The sequence below is a fragment of the Malaclemys terrapin genome, chromosome 6 (genome assembly GCF_027887155.1).
Source record: "Malaclemys terrapin pileata isolate rMalTer1 chromosome 6, rMalTer1.hap1, whole genome shotgun sequence".
NCBI classification, from domain to species: Eukaryota; Metazoa; Chordata; order Testudines; family Emydidae; genus Malaclemys; species Malaclemys terrapin.
The window spans coordinates 92825358-92841946 of NC_071510.1; the positions used below are offsets into that span (position 1 = coordinate 92825358).

General features: G+C 51.2%; 1 protein-coding gene across 5 annotated transcripts in view; it reads right to left on the bottom strand.

Annotated features, from left to right (window-relative positions):
* The window catches only part of ERBIN (erbb2 interacting protein), a 243832-nt gene that overhangs the window by 191854 nt on the left and 35389 nt on the right, over window positions 1-16589 (bottom strand). For all 5 annotated transcript variants that reach the window (XM_054031406.1, XM_054031409.1, XM_054031405.1 and 2 more), the window contains exon 2: window positions 642-756. The gene's annotated coding sequence lies outside the window, so the exon portion shown is untranslated. The remainder of the gene's footprint in view (window positions 1-641; window positions 757-16589) is intronic.

The window sequence follows — 16589 nt, forward strand, 5'->3', positions numbered from 1 at the left end:
ATGCCCAGTTGAGGATTTTGGCAGCTTGCACAGGGGAAATTTTTGATTATTATGCCCCATCCAGGTTCCGGAGCAGCTGAAGAGGCAGTACGTGCTACTCAACTTCCCGGGTTCATCAGTAGTCTCCCTGGACTCCAGGGAGACTACTGATGAACCCGGGAAGTTGAGTAGCAGATACCGCCTCCTCAGCCACCCTAGAACCTGCATGGCACATATAAAAGCATATGAAAGCTCAGGTTCTTCGGGAAGAACCAAGAGCTTTTCCCGAGTGGCAGCTTGGGGTCTCAGGAGGAGAGGTGCAGCGCGGCTGCGGAGGCACGGCATGGCTGGGGCGGCTCCAGCCAGTCCATGGTCCTCCAGCGATGGGTGTGGGGAGGGGTGCCTTGGGCAGAAGGGGTGGAGCCAGGGGTCTAGCCTCCATGAAGTGGGGCTCCACCAGCCACTCACAAGTTCTTCCGTACTTTCCCTAGATGAAGACTCAAAAAGAACATGCTTTTTTTGTTGTTGATTTGTGGTGGGTGGAAGAACAAAAATACAGGATCAGAGGAAGGAACATACACTAGTGTACATGGCTTCACCTTCAATAACATGACATACTTTTGCATTGTACTTCTCTCCAATCCATTCAGACCATTACCTACCCGAATCACTCCACCTTGTCCAGTTCACACCATTGCAGCCTGAATCGGTTTCTGAACTTGGATCTCAAACTCAGTGGGATGCAGCAATCAGCTCAATATAACCATCCACATGGAACTGTAAAAAAGACCAGACTTATTTTAATGAGTACATAATTTTTTTTTCGGTCACTAATAGTGCCTAATGAAAACGCAATCAAACTGAAATCAAAAATACTAAGACTGACAAGTAACCATAGGAAATAAGGCAGTGTAGTATCTAAGGGCTTGTCTACAGTGCAACGTTGTTTATAAAACATTTGTCTTTCATGGGTACTTAAAAAAAATCCCCCCTCGGGGAAGACAGAAGTTTTGCCAACACAAGTGGCAGTGAGAACACGGCCTTGTTGGCAGGAGCGCTCTCCCGCCGACAAAGCTACTGCCGCTCGTGGGGCTGGAAGTATTTTGTCGACAAAAGTGCCGACAAAATACCAATTGAGAGTGTTCACACGCGCTGACTTTTAGTTACACGGCTGTGTTGACACAACCATGTTGCTAAAAGCTGCATAGTGTAGACAAGCCCAAATTCTAAACCAATAATTTTTGCTGACTGTTTAATATTAATGTGACCCAGCTATTGCTGAAGGGCAAACATGAGCGGAATGCAAAAACAGAACAGAAACAATAAGAGTGATTAATTTTTTTTTATTCTCATGCACCAACCAAAGTATTTGGGTTGCAGAGAAGTGTTTGAATTCAAATATAACAAAAACCCATATGCACAAAATAGCATGAGAAAACATTTTGGTTTCTAAAACACAGTTAATAGGTAAACAAACAAAACAATTGAAAAACAACATTTCCAAAAATTAAATCTTGAACCTAAACCAGATGACAGTATCCATTTAAGGATGCAATCTCTGAGAGCATCGGAGGCATATTACAAGACAGAGAACCTGTATGCTGAAAGCATTGTGGTGTGATGGTTCTCCATTGGCCCCTCCTAGGATTAGGATCAAGAAGCCACAATTATTTGGCAGACCTGTCGGCTGCCCTTCATTTTAGTTTAAAGTAAGGTTTTCCGGGAATGTCTGTGGTCATTTATAGGAGGGGATGGAGTTGCTCTTGAATGGTTTGATCCATTTCTATCTGGAAGTTCTGTTCTGCACAGAGAACTCTCTTGTGGAGAGCTGCTGCATATTATGTATGTTGAGAAAAATCATTTCTATTATATGGTCCTGGCTAGTATACTGGAACAGTAGCAGCTATAACTCCAAGACAGAACATACCCATCACCTTATCTTCATGACATTTATTGAGACCAACTCAAATAACTTTAGAAAAATATAGCAAGGAACAGGAGGAGGAGGAGGTGGTGGTGGTGGTAGAGTTACTGACACATAGTTTTATCATCCCTTTTCAGAACAGGAGGTTACTCACCTGTGCAGTAACTGACATTCTTCGAGATGAGTGTCCCTGTGGGTGCTCCACTCCAGGTGCTCATGCGCCCCTGTGCCTTCGCTTGGAGATTTGTACAGCAGTACCTGCATGGGCCTCATGCGCTGCTGGTGCCTTAACTATGCGTGCGCGGCCCTGACTCCTCAGTTCCTTCTCTACTTCGGAGTGGTCTCCATTGTAGAGAGGAGGAGGGTGAGTAGTGGAACACCCAGAGGGATACTGCACAACAGAGTAACCTCCTCTTCATCGAGATGTCCCTGTGGGTGCTCCACTCCAGGTGACTGAAAAGCAGTATCTCTACGTTGGTAGAGACTTCAGATCTGGTAAGAGTCATAGACAACACAGCTCAGACCATTCAAGTGTCAGTCAAGGATCCCTGAGTAAGGGCATAGTGTTTAGCAAAGGTGTGCTCCGAAGCCCAGGTAGCAGCCTTGCAGATGTCTATGAGGGGAATGTTACGCAAGAATGCAACAGACATTGACACAAATCTGGTAGAGTGTGTCTTAACAGAAGTTGGAAGATGTATCTTCTTTAGTTAGTAGCATAAGCGGATACAGTCTGATATCCGGCTGAATATTCTCTGGCTGGCTATCGATTGAGATAAAAAAAGTTTAAGGGAAGCCCTGAATGGCCTAGTCCTATCCAAATAAAAAGACAATGCTCTGTGAACATCAAGTGTGTGCACTGCTGCTTCAAAAGTGCTTGCATGCAGTTTAGGAAAGAAGGTTGGTAGATGGATAGGTTCATTAAGGTGGAAAGACCAATGCACCTTCAGGAGAAATCTGGGATGTGTTCGGAGCGTGACTTTATCCTTAAAAATAAATAAATAAATAAATAGTGTGTGGTGGGATCAGCCATGAGAGCTCCAAGTTCTCCTATGTGTCTGGTGGATGTAATTGCCACTAAGAACGCACCTTTCATAGATAGGTGTAGTAGAGAGCAGGATGCTAGCAGTTCAAATGGCTTTTGAGTCAAACATGTGAGGACCAAATTTAAGTCCCATGGTTGAGTGCATGGTCAGATGTCTGGGTACAGGGTCTGGATGCCTTTGAGGAATCTTTTTGTGATACGGTGGGCAAAGATAGTGGTGTCACAGATCTTCTGGTGAAATGCTGCGATTGCGGCCATGTACCTCATGGAGCTGAAGGAAAGCCCAGATTGTTTGAGCTTCAGAAGGTAGTCCAGTATGATTGGAAGAGGTGCAGAAGTAGGGGCGATTTGCCTGGCAGAACACCACGCCATGAACCTAGACCATTTATGGATATAGGTGGTGCATGTAGATTGTGCCCTGCTGTGTAATAGTACAGTTTGCACCTGCGCAGTGCAGTCTAGTTCTTCATTGGAGAACCACTGAGGAGCCCTGCCTTGAGGTGGAGTATTCCTATGTTTGGTGGTGTAGATGGCCCCTGCATTGGGACAATAAGTTTGGGGGGGGGGGGGAAGGGGAAGATTGGTGGACAAGTGGACATCGTGTTAGAAGTGGGCACCACGACTGTCTGGGCCATGTAGGGGCTATCAGTATGATCCTGGCCCTCTCTGTTTGCATCTTTAATACTATTTTGTGTAGGAGTGGTATCGGTGAGAATGAGTATAGCAGGCTGCTGCTCCATCTGATCGTAAACACATCTCCCATGGTTTTCCCAGACCCCCTCTGGAGCAGAATCTGGGGCATTCCTTGTTGGTCGCAGTCGCGAACAGGTCCAGTTGTGGATAACCCCAGGTTTTAAAGATGTTGTATAAGATGGTGTTATCTCCCATTTGTGGTCAAGCAGGAAGGATCAGCTGAGCTCGTCCACTGTGGTGTTTTGTGCACCAGGCAGGTAACAAGGCGGAGATATCGATAGTGTTGGAGGCACCAATTCCAAAGTTTCATAGCCTCGGTGCAAAGTGAATGGGATCAAGCTCTCCCTTGCCTGTTTATATAAAAACTTACAAGCAATGTCAGTCACGATCCTCATCTTTTGGTTCTTGATAAGCGGGAGAAAGTGGAGGCAGGCGTTGTGGACCGATTGGAGCTCTAGAAGATTTATATGTAGTGAGGTCTCTGTAGGGGATCATAGCCTTGAGTGGTATGGTGTCCCAGCTGTGCCCCCCAACCAATGAGAGATGTGTCTGTAGTAATTATAATTGAAAGGGATTCGTGTAAAAATGGAACCTCAAAGCAGAGGTTGTGTGGGTCGAGTCCACCATATAAGTGAGTCCTTGATCTTGGTAGGCATGATGAGAAGTTTGTTTAGTCTGTGTACATTTGGTTTGCAGACTGCAGCTAGCCCAACTTTTAGGCACCACAAGTACAGGCGTGCGTTCTTGACCACAAAAGTGCATGCGGCCACGTGGCCTAGAAATAGTAGGCAATCATGAGACGTGACCTGTGGGCTGTTCCACAGTTTGGCGACCAGATTCTTTACGGTGATGATGCCAGTTGTGGAGTCGAGGTGTGCACCTATGAACTCCAGACGTTGAGTAGGGATTAATGTGGATTTGTTTGCATGCCAAGGCCCTAGAAGCAGTTGATGGTCATCTGTGTAGATCACATGGCTTCCTCACAAGTTTGCGATTTGAGGAGCCAATAGTCCAGGTAAGGGAAGATTATTATGCCTTTTCTCCTGAGGTGTGTGGTAACCACCGCGATCATCTTGAAGACGACGCAGGGTGCTGTTGAGAGGCCAAAGGGTAGAACCCTGTATTGGTAGTGGTTTGTTCCCAGAAAATATCTGGGGGCAGGGTGTATAGTTACGTGAAAATAAGCATTCCGCAGTTGAGGGCTGAAAACCAATCTCCCTGCTCCAGCACGGGAATAATGGTCATTAGGGTAACCATTTTAAATTTTTGCTTTTTGATGAACTTATTGAATTGCCTGAGGTCAAGAAGGGGTCACCATTCTCCACTTTTCTTTTCCATCAAAAAACAGTGGGAGGAAAAACCCTTTCCCCTGTGCTGATCGGGTACCTTCTCCACTGCTCCTAGTTGCAGATGATGTTGTACCTCTTGGTGGAGCAACTGGTTGTGAGAGGAGTCCCTAAAGAGGGACAGGATGAGGAGGTGGGCGGGGGGGGAGGGTACGGACAGGAAGGGGATAGATTGGGCTATCCTGATAACCTCTAGGGCCCATCTGTACGTAGTGATGGCTTGCCAGTTGTAAAATAGGAGCAAACGGTGACCAAAGGGTTGAGTAATTAGTGTGAACGCTGGAGTGGATGGGGAGGTCTCCTAGGTGCTCGACCAAGGCTTCAAATCTACTTGTTAGGTGGAGGAGGTCGGGATGCTGCTGATGGTGGGGGACGTCATCATTGAGGCCTAAGTCTCTGGCGTTGATGCTGTTACTGATCATATGACCATTGTTATTGTTGTTGTGTGTATGCTGGGTATTGTGGGCGTTGGTAAGACTGATACCTATATTGTCTCCTTCTAGAGGCTGGTGTATGAATGACAAGAGATCTCAGCATAGCCCTGGAATCCTTCATGGTGTGCAGCACCTTGTTGGTTTTTGCTGCAAATAATTTCTCACCATTGAAGGGGAGATCCTCCACTGTGTTCTGTATCTCACTGAGAAAGAGTTGAACCATGAAGCCCGACACAACATCTGTCATGGTGGACCTGGCTGCAATGTCCATAGCATCAAGGTCAGCCTAGAGTGCCAGGCAGGAAATTATTTGTCCTTCAGAGACCACTGCCTTAAATTGCTGTCTCTTCTGGATATCATTAATAAATTCCACTAATTTCCTGTAGTTTCTATGGTCATATTTGGCTAGGAGGGTGGCATAGTTTGCCACCCTGAATTGCAGTGTGGAGGATGCATAAACCTTGTGGCCAAATAAGTCCATTCTTTTATTGTCCCTGTCAGGAGTAGACCGTAAATGCTGCTGCTTGTTTCTTTGGTTTGTTGCTTCCACTACCAGCGAGTTTGGTGCTGGATGTGTGAAAACTGAGTCCTTGGAAGGGACATGGTATTTCTGATCTGCTCTCTTGCAGGTCGGGGGTATAGTGGCTGGGGTTTGCCAGATATTCTTGACCAGGTCTATGATAGCGCCATTGATCAGAAGGAGCAATCTTGGAGGAGGCCATAGGATGCAAGATGTCTGTCAGTTCATCATGGAGGAGGTGACAGACTCACAGTGATCTTGAGCTCGCTAGTCACCCTTTTAAATAGGTTTTGAAAGTGGATGAAATCGTCTGCCATTGCTAGCGGTGGCGGCATAATAACCTCACCAGGTGAAGATGATGAGTTTTGTAAATTTGAGAGGTAACAGGTGGCACCTCTTTGTGTGCACCACTTCAGGTTCCTCCTGTACAATAAATCCTCGCTAACTTTGTAGTTATGTTCCTGAAAAATGCTACTTTAAGCAAAACTATGTTAAGCTAATCCAATTCCCCCATAAGAATCAATGTAAATCAAGGGGGGGTGGGGGTGAGGGTTCCAGGGAATTTTTTTTCCACCAGACAAAAGACATTTTATATTCACACACACCGTACAAGTTTTAAACAAACAAGTTAATACTGTACACAGCAATGATGACTGTGAAGCTTGGTTGAGGTGGTGGAGTCAGAGGGTGGGATATTTCCCAGGGAATGCCTTCCTGCTAAATGATGAACTAGCACTCAGCTGAGCCCTCAAGGGTTAACACATTGTTAATGTAGTCTCACACTCTACAAGACAGCACAAATGGTGGGAGGAGACCCAATAGATGCATGGCAGTGGCTGCAAACATTCCCTGCGGAAACTGAACATGATGATAAACCCACGCTGTCCCACTGGAGCACACCACTCCCTCCACTTTCCAAAGTGCTGTGGAGTGGATGTGTGTGTGAGAGACAGACACACACACACCCCGTGTGTATGAGAAACGTACATTGCCCCTTTAAGTACACTGTCCCCACTCTTAAATACATTGCCTTTTTAAGTAGATCAGCAAGTTGAAACAGCAGCTGCTGCCAGCAAGCTTCCTCTGTCCTGAGCCCTGTCATGTTCCCCCTGACATCAGCATCCCTCTTTCCTCCCACCCCTGCACAGCAAGCAGGAGGCTCAAAAGCAGAGGGCAGGAGAAGCACATAGCAGTGGGGGCGGGGGGAGGGGCACCTGAACTGCCTGGCAATTGATAGCCTGCTGAGCAGCTGCCGCACAGGGAAAAGACGGTTACTCACCGTTGTAACTGTTGTTCTTCGAGATGTGTTGCTCATATCCATTCCATTAGGTGTGTGCGCGCCGCGTGCACGATCGTCGGAAGATTTTCTACCCTAGCAACACCAGCAGGTCGGCTGTGGAGCCCCCTAGAGTGGCGCCTTCATGGCGCTGAATATATACCCCAGCCGACCCGGCGCCCCCTCCGTTCCTTCTTGCCGGCTACTCCGACAGTGGGGACGGGGGGCGGGTTTGGAATGGATATGAGCAACACATCTCGAAGAACAACAGTTACAACGGTGAGTAACCGTCTTTTCTTCTTCGAGTGCTTGCTCATATCCATTCCATTATGTGACTCCCAAGCCCAACTTAGGTGGTGGGGTCGGAGTGAGACATTGCTGTGTGCAAAACCGCTGATCCGAAAGCAGCATCGTCTCTGGACTGCTGCACTAGTGCATAGTGAGCTGTAAATGTGTGGACTGATGACCAAACCGCTGCTCTACAAATGTCCTGGATCGGAACATGTGCCAGGAAAGCCGTCGAGGAAGCCTGGGCCCTCGTGGAGTGAGCGGTGAGGTGCGGTGCTGAGACACCTGCCAGGTCATAGCAAGTCCGGATGCAAGACATAATCCAGGAGGATAGGCGTTGTGAGGAGACCGGTGAGCCTTTCATTCGGTCGGCCACTGCAACGAAGAGTTGTGTCGTCTTTCTAAAGTGCTTTGTGCGGTCAATATAGAAGGCCAGGGCCCTTCGTACGTCCAGGGAATGCAAACGTTGATCCTGGCGAGTGGCATGTGGTTTGGGATGAAAGACCGGGAGAAAGATGTCCTGGTTGATATGAAAAGGAGAAACCACCTTAGGGAGAAAGGCAGGGTGTGGACGAAGCTGCACTTTATCCTTATGGAAAACTGTATAAGGGGGCTCGGATGTAAGCGCCCTGAGTTCAGAAACGCGCCTTGCTGAGGTGATGGCTACAAGGAAGGCTGTCTTCCAGGATAGGTACAAAAGTGAACAGGTGGCCAGTGGCTCGAATGGAGGACCTGTGAGCTTGGAGAGAACCAGGTTGAGGTCCCACGTCTGAACGGGCTGACGTTGTTGTGGGTACATCCGGTCTAAGCCCTTGAGGAATCTAACGACCATCGGGTTAGAGAATACCGAGGACGCGAGTTCCCCTGGGTGAAAGGCCGATATAGCGGCCAGGTGAACTCTAATTGAAGATATCGCCAACCCCTGCTGTTTTAGGGAGAGGAGATATTCCAAAATGAGAGGAATGGGTGCCTGCAACGGGGACATGACTCGTTGTTCGCACCAACAGGAGAACCGCTTCCACTTGGCCAGGTACGTGGTGCGTGTTGAGGGCTTCCTACTGCTCAGCAGAATCTGTTGGACAGAGTGCGAGCATTGCTGCTCTGCCTGGGTGAACCATGGAGCAGCCACGCCGTGAGGTGGAGTGATTGCAGGTCGGGGTGACGCAGCCGGCCGTGGTCCTGAGAGATGAGATCCGGACACAACAGAAGCGGGATCGGTGTCTGAACCGAGAGTTCCAACAGTGTGGTGTACCAATGTTGTCTCGGCCACGCTGGAGCGACCAGAATTACCTGTGCCTGGTCTCTGCGCAATTTGAGCAGTACCTTGTGGACCAGAGGAAACGGAGGGAAGGCATAAAACAGGTGGTCTTTCCAGGGAAGGAGAAACGCATCCGAGAGGGAGCCCGGAGCTCGACCTTGTAGGGAGCAGAACACATGGCACTTCCTGTTGTCTCGAGATGCAAACAGGTCTATCTGGGGAAACCCCCACTTTTGGAAGATGGAATGTATGATGTCCGGACGGATAGACCACTCGTGCGTCTGGAAGGACCTGCTGAGTCGGTCCGCTAGAGTGTTCTGGACTCCAGGGAGGAACGACGCCGTGAGATGGATTGAGTGGGCGATGCAGAAGTCCCACAGGCGAATGGCCTCTTGGCATAGAATTGACGAACGTGCTCCTCCTTGCTTGTTGATGTAAAACATGGCCGTGGTGTTGTCGATGAGAACTAACACACATCGGCCACGTAGGAGGTTGAGAAATGCCTGGCACGCCAGGCGCACCGCCATCAGTTCCCGAACATTGATGTGCAGGGCTAGCTGGGGTGCAGTCCACAGGCCCTGGGTATGGTGTTCGTTGAGATGGGCGCCCCAACCCAGAGATGAAGCGTCTGTGACCAGGTGCAGAGAGGGTTGTGGGGCGTGAAATGGCATCCCCTCGCAGACCACATTGTGATCTAGCCACCAGGTGAGGGAGGTCAGGACCGAGATCGGGACCGTGACCACCATGTTCAGGCTGTCCCGATGTGGTCGATATATTGACGACACCCAGGTCTGGAGTGGGCGAAGCCGAAGTCTGGCATGCCTGGTTACGTACGTGCAGGAAGCCATGTGACCCAGCAGGGTAAGGCACGACCTCACCGTGGTAGTTGGGAACGTCCGGAGCCCTTGAATGAGGCTCGTGATGGTGCCAAATCGGTTGTCTGGCAGGATGGCTTGTGCACGTCTGGAGTCTAGAACTGCGCCTATGAATTCTATTCTCTGGGTAGGTTCTAGAGTGGATTTGTCCTTGTTGAGTAGGATGCCCAACTCGTTGAATGTGTGCACTATTATGTGGACGTGAGCTTGAACTTGCTCCTTGGTGCGACCGCGTACCAGCCAGTCGTCTAGGTACGGGAACACCTGTATCCCTTGCCGACGAAGGTACGCTGCCACGACAGCCATACATTTCGTGAACACTCTTGGGGCCGAGGATAGGCCGAAGGGAAGGACTGCAAATTGGTAGTGCACCGCGTTTACCATGAATCGCAGGAAGCGTCTGTGAGGTGGGTAAATTGAGATGTGAAAGTATGCGTCTTTCATGTCGAGGGCGGCGAACCAGTCTCCAGGATCGAGGGAAGGGATAATGGCCCCCAGAGAGACCATGCGGAACTTCAACTTTACTACGAATTTGTTGAGTCCGCGCAAGTCCAAGATGGGCCGCAGATCTCCTTTGGACTTGGGGAACAGGAAGTAACGGGAATAAAATCCCCTGCCCCTTAACTCTACTGGAACCTCCTCTATGGCCCCCATGGCCAGGAGCGTAGAAACCTCCTGTATAAGAAGTTGCTCGTGAGAAGGGTCCCTGAAGAGGGACGGGGAAGGGGGGTGGGAGGGGGGGATAGAAGAAAACTGGATAGCGTATCCCCTCTCCACCGTGCGGAGGACCCAACGGTCCGAAGTTATAAGGGACCAAGCGCGGTGGAAGTGGGAGAGGCGATCCTGAAAGGAGGGGGCTGGATCCTGGGGGATGACTGGGGCGCCGTCCTCGACCGCACCTTCAAAAGTTCTGTCTAGGACCTGAAGGTGGTCTTGGTGGCCCCTGGTTCTGACCGGGTTGAGGGCCAGCCCATCTTCTCCTACCACCTCGCCCTCGCCTCCGGGCCGAGTCTTGTCTCTGACGAGGCGGGGGGGGGGTAGAAGCGCTGAGGCTGCGGCCTAAATGGTCTGCGCTGAGGGCCCACAACATGCATCCCCAGGGAGCGCATGATTGTTCTCGAGTCCTTGAGGCTCTGCAGGCGAGAGTCCGTCTTGTCCGAGAACAATCCATGTCCCTCAAAGGGCAGATCCTGTAGGGTTTGCTGCAGCTCCGGAGGCAAACCCGAAACCTGAAGCCAGGAGATCCTGCGCATAGCGATACCCGAAGCCAGGGTCCTCGCAGCTGAGTCTGCTATGTCCAAGGAGGCCTGCAAGGAGGTCCGAGCCACCTTCTTGCCCTCCTCTACCATGGCCCCAAACTCTTCCCTGGACTCTTGGGGAATCAACTCCTTAAACTTTCCCATAGAGTTCCAGGAGTTGAAATTGTAGCGGCTCAGTAGCGCCTGTTGGTTTGCCGCTCTAAGTTGTAGCCCTCCGGCTGAGTATACCTTACGGCCAAACAAATCGAGTCGCTTAGCCTCTTTTGATTTAGGCGCTGCAGCCTGCTGGCCGTGGCGCTCTCGTGTGTTCACTGATTCCACCACCAGTGAACACGGTTGGGGGTGGGTATACAAGTACCCATAGTCCTTAGATGGGACAAAGTACTTCCTTTCCACCCCTCTCGCTGTGGGTGGGATAGAGGCAGGAGTTTGCCATATCGTATCTGCATTGATTTGTATCGTGCGGATCAGGGGTAACGCTACCCTCGATGGGGCATCCGCTCCAAGGATATTCACGATCGGGTCGTGCACCTCCACTATCTCCTCCGCCTGCAGGTCCATATTACGGGCCATCCTGCGCAGAAGATCCTGGTGAGCCCGAAGATCTATTGGAGGTGGGCCTGTGCACGATGTGCCCGCCACTGCCTCATCCGGAGAAGAAGAGGAAGATGCCTCCGGTGGAACAGGATCCAAGGGCTGGTCCTGGTCTCTCTGTTCCTGGGCTGGAGCATCACCTGCGCCTGGGTCCAGGGCGTCAGGTGGTGCGGACACAGAAGCCTCCATGCCCCCTGGCGGAGGCCGCGAAATGGTGGACTCCGGGGCCCCTCTGATGGAGTGACCGGAGCGAGAGGTCGAAGCAATTGGAGCCCCTTGCGCCTGATGGTACGCCCACGGGGTCCAAAACGACCAGTGAGATGGGCCATAAGAATGGTCCTCTGCCATCTCCTGCCAATGGCCCAAGTCCTGTTCCTCGGCTTGCCCCTGAGGGGGGTATGCCGATCTCGAGAGGTCCTCCGAGGAGTGGGACTCCGATCTCGATGGCCACGGCGGTGCCGAGAGCGTCGAGACGATTCCGATTGGCTGCGGTGCCGCACGGTGCCGGTCCGGAGATGATCTATCTCTACGCGGTGCCGGCAATCGGTGCCGGGACCGCGATCGGTGCCGATGACCTCGTCGGTGCCGGGAGTCGGATCTGGACCTCGACAAGGACCTGGAGTATGCCCGGTGCCGGGAGCGGCCTCTCGACGTCGAGCGTCGACCGTAGCGGTGCCGAGAACTACGTCTCGACGTTGATCGGTGCCGACGATCATAGCGGTGCCGAGACGTAGAGCGGTGCCGCGAAGAAGATCTTGGCCGCGAGTACGACCGGTGCCGAGGCGATATTCGGTGCCGGGACTGCGAGCGGCGTGGGGACCTGCTTCGGGACCTGGATCGGTGCCGAGGTTCCAGCCCTTGCGATGGAGGGCGCATCAAGGCAGGTTTCCCCCTCGACTGGACCGGGCGAGTCAACGGTGCAGTCGGTGCCGGTGGTTGAGGCGGTGCCGGCTCCGTGAGAGCTATTAAGTCTCTCGCCGCCGCGAAGGTCTCTGGAGTCGACGGGAGGCACTGTATCACCACCGGTCTCGGTGGAGACGCTATCTGCACCGGACTCAACGGCCTCGGCGCCGGAGTCGACGGTGCTGGAGGCACCTGTTTCCGGTGCTCCACCGGCGGACGCGGCTCTACCCCCGGCACTGGGGGAGCCGGCGTCTTCGGCACGGATGACCCCGTCTTATGGGCTTTTGTATGCCCCGGGGATAATGACCGGCGCCGAGGCACTGCTTGCGGTGCCGACGAGGTCCGGTGCCGGGGAGGCTTGTCTGACGCCACTCGCGTGGTCGTCATAGCCAGTGCCGCCGGGGCACTGCGCACCGAGGTGCTAGGTGCCGGGGCCTGACTTGTAGATGGAGCGTCCGGACTAAGTGCCGCCTCCATCAGGAGTTGCCGGAGCCGAAAGTCCCGCTCCTTCTTGGTCCTTGGTCTGAAGGCCTTACAGATCTTGCACTTGTCTGTTTGATGGGACTCTCCCAGGCACTTCAGACAGGAGTCGTGCGGGTCGCTCGTGGGCATAGGCTTAGCGCAGGAGGCGCACTGCTTGAAGCCGGGAGCGTTGGGCATGAGCCCGGCCCCGCGGCCGGGGGAGAAAGGGGGAGACGACCCCCTTAATCCCCTGAACTACTTAGAACAACTAGAACAACTTTTAAACTATTTAACTATTTAACTATAAACACTAGAACTATAACTATGATACAACAAACTAAGCTAGGGAGAGTGGAGAACAGCTAAGCAGCGCTCCACAGTTCCAACGACCGTCAGGGGCGGTAAGAAGGAACTGAGGGGGCGCCGGGTCGGCTGGGGTATATATTCAGCGCCATGAAGGCGCCACTCTAGGGGGCTCCACAGCCGACCCGCCGGTGTTGCTAGGGTAGAAAATCTTCCGACGATCGTGCACGCGGCGCGCACACACCTAATGGAATGGATATGAGCAAGCACTCGAAGAAGAACTTAGCCCTGCCAGCCCACCCTCGTTCTAAGCCCTAACCAGCTAACTCCAATGGGCTGCTCTTCCTGAAAGCAGTGGACAAAGCAGGCAGCTGCTTTGTTTCAATGTTTTATGAAACATTTAGAGGAAAGGAAAGTGATCAGGAACAGTCAGCATGGATTCACGAAGGGGAAGTCGTGCCTGACTAACCTAATTGCCTTCTATGATGAGATAACTGGCTCTGTGGATGAGGGGAAAGCAGTGGATGTGTTATTCCTTGACTTTAGCAAAGCTTTTGATACTGTCTCCCACAGTATTCTTGCCACCAAGTTAAAGAAGTATGGGCTGGATGAATGGACTGTAAGGTGGATAGAAAGCTGGCTAGATCGTCGGGCTCAACGGGTAGTGATCAATGGCTCCATGTCTAGTTGGCAGCCGGTTTCAAGTGGAGTGCCCCAAGGGTCGGTCCTGGGGCCGGTTTTGTTTAATATCTTTATTAATGATCTGGAGGATGGTGTGGACTGCACTCTCAGCAAGTTTGCAGATGACACTAAACTAGGAGGCGTGGTAGATACACTAGAGGGTAGGGATCGGATACAGAGAGACCTAGACAAATTAGAGGATTGGGCAGAAAAAAACCTGATGAGGTTCAACAAGGACAAGTGCAGAGTCCTGCACTTAGGACGGAAGAATCCCATGCACTGCTACAGACTAGGGACCGAATGGCTAGGTAGCAGTTCTGCTGAAAAGGACCTAGGGGTCACAGTGGACGAGAAGCTGGATATGAGTCAACAGTGTGCTCTTGTTGCCAAGAAGGCTAACGGCATTTTGGGCTGTATAAGTAGGGGCATTGCCAGCAGATCGAGGAACGTGATCGTTCCCCTTTATTCGACATTGGTGAGGCCTCATCTGGAATACTGTGTCCAGTTTTGGGCCCCACACTACAAGAAGGATGTGGAAAAATTGGAAAGAGTCCAGCGGAGGGCAACAAAAATGATTAGGGGTCTGGAGCACATGACTTATGAGGAGAGGCTGAGAGAACTGGGATTGTTTAGTCTCCAGAAGAGAAGAATGAGGGGGGATTTGATAGCAGCCTTCAACTACCTGAAGGGGGGTTCCAAAGAGGATGGAGCTCGGCTGTTCTCAGTGGTGGCAGATGACAGAACAAGGAGCAATGGTCTCAAGTTGCGGTGGGGGAGGTCCAGGTTGGATATCAGGAAAAACTATTTCACTAGGAGGGTGGTGAAACACTGGAATGCGTTACCTAGGGAGGTGGTGGAGTCTCCTTCCTTGGAGGTTTTTAAGGCCCGGCTTGACAAAGCCCTGGCTGGGATGATTTAGCTGGGAATTGGTCCTGCTTTGAGCAGGGGGTTGGACTAGATGACCTCTTGAGGTCCCTTCCAACTCTGATATTCTATGATTCTATGAAACAACATTATAAGGGAGTACTGCGCAACTTTAAACGAGCATGTTCTCTAATAGATCAGCGACATAACGAAACAATGATAAACAGGATGACGTTAAGTGAGGAGTTACTGTACGTCCATCACAAAGGTGTGTGAGGGTTGAGGAGGAGATTTGGTGTCACCTCTATGTGGGGCTGTGTTGACTGGTGTGATATCTCCTGTAGTACCCACATGGGTTTCAATAATGCCATTGTCCGGGGAAGGGCATGGGTGGTCCCATCCAATGGTGCTCATACCAGGATGGTAAGTCTCCAGCGTATGAGGACCTTGATCTTATTGGTCCAGCATTAGTAGGTGTGTTGAGTGGGGAGGAGTAGTGTGGTGAGAAAAAAAAAAAACCCTCCACTTAGTCATCACTAGAAAAGTGAGAGGGGATAATTGTCAGTACAGTGCCAATGGTCTCGGTGAGACATCAGAACCCAGTCAAGGAGATTCAGGGGTTGGTGAAACAAACAAATCCAGTTGGTGATGAAACTGCGGTGCCGATGTAGATGGCGCCGATGGGTACTGCACCAAGTGCAGCAACGGTACTGCAGGGCCAGTTGGTGCCAACTGGCGTGGCAAGGTGTGCGTCATCAGAGGTGGTTGAGGAGTCGGTGCAAAGGATGTAATAGTGGTTGTGTGCAGCACAGACAAGTGTGCCTGAGGCAGCATCGAGTCCTTTGCGGTGCTAGGAGGTGCCATGGTAGAAGAGGCAGGCAACTTCAAGCCATTGGCCTTGGCACCAGAGCAGTGTTTATCAGTAGCAGCTGGAGTGTGGATGGCGCCAGATGTGCCCGGAGCATCGTATGTGCTGAGGTGTGGTGCGGTCAGCATGGACGAGACAGACCTGCTCAGAGACCATTTGGAGGAAGTCTGGTTCCTGTGAGGTGACTAAAACTGGCCTCTATTTTTTGCCAATTTTTTGTCCTTAGTGGACTTAGGAGGTCTCTATCATGAGGAGGACTCATGTCCTGGATCAGAAGCGGGTCTGAGGGACTTTTCAATCAGAATTAATGTAAGCCTCAGGTCTCTGTCCTTTCGTGCCCTGGCTTCAGCTTGCTACAATGGGCATATTTTGTGGGGACGTGGGATTCCCCCAAACAGCAGACGCTTTGAGAATGGCCATCAGAAATGGGGATGGCCTCTCTGCATGTAGTCATCTCTTAAAGTCTGGGGAGGCAGGCATAATCTAAAGTCCCTAACTAACCAGGAGGGGAAAAAAATTGGGGGGAGGGGGGGGGGAAGAGAGAGAGAGAGAGAGAACGAAGGGTAGAAGGAAATAAAATTTATCTGACTAAAATACTATGCTAACTATACTAACAAAACTATCCAAAAGTGAAAAAATTTTGAGCGGGACCACTGAGCTCCGTGTCAGGCCGAGGACAGTAGAGAAGGACCTGAGGAGTCAGGACCGTGCACATGCTGTTAAGGCACCAGCAGCGCATGAGGCAGGCAGCGTGCGTGCGCGGCCCGCACGGGTACTGCTGCACAAATCTCCGAGCGAAGGCACAGGGACGCACCAGCACCTGGAGTGGAGCACCCGCAGGGACAGTTCTCGTAGAAGAGCAAGCAGTCTATTTAGGGGGAAAGAATCCTTGATTCAAATGACAACAAGATTCTTCATGAAGTACTCCTGGGGGAATTCTGCACCAACAAATTAAAAAGACTGCACATAGAATTTTAAAATTCTGCAAAATTCTGGATATTTGTCAAAATAGCACTATAT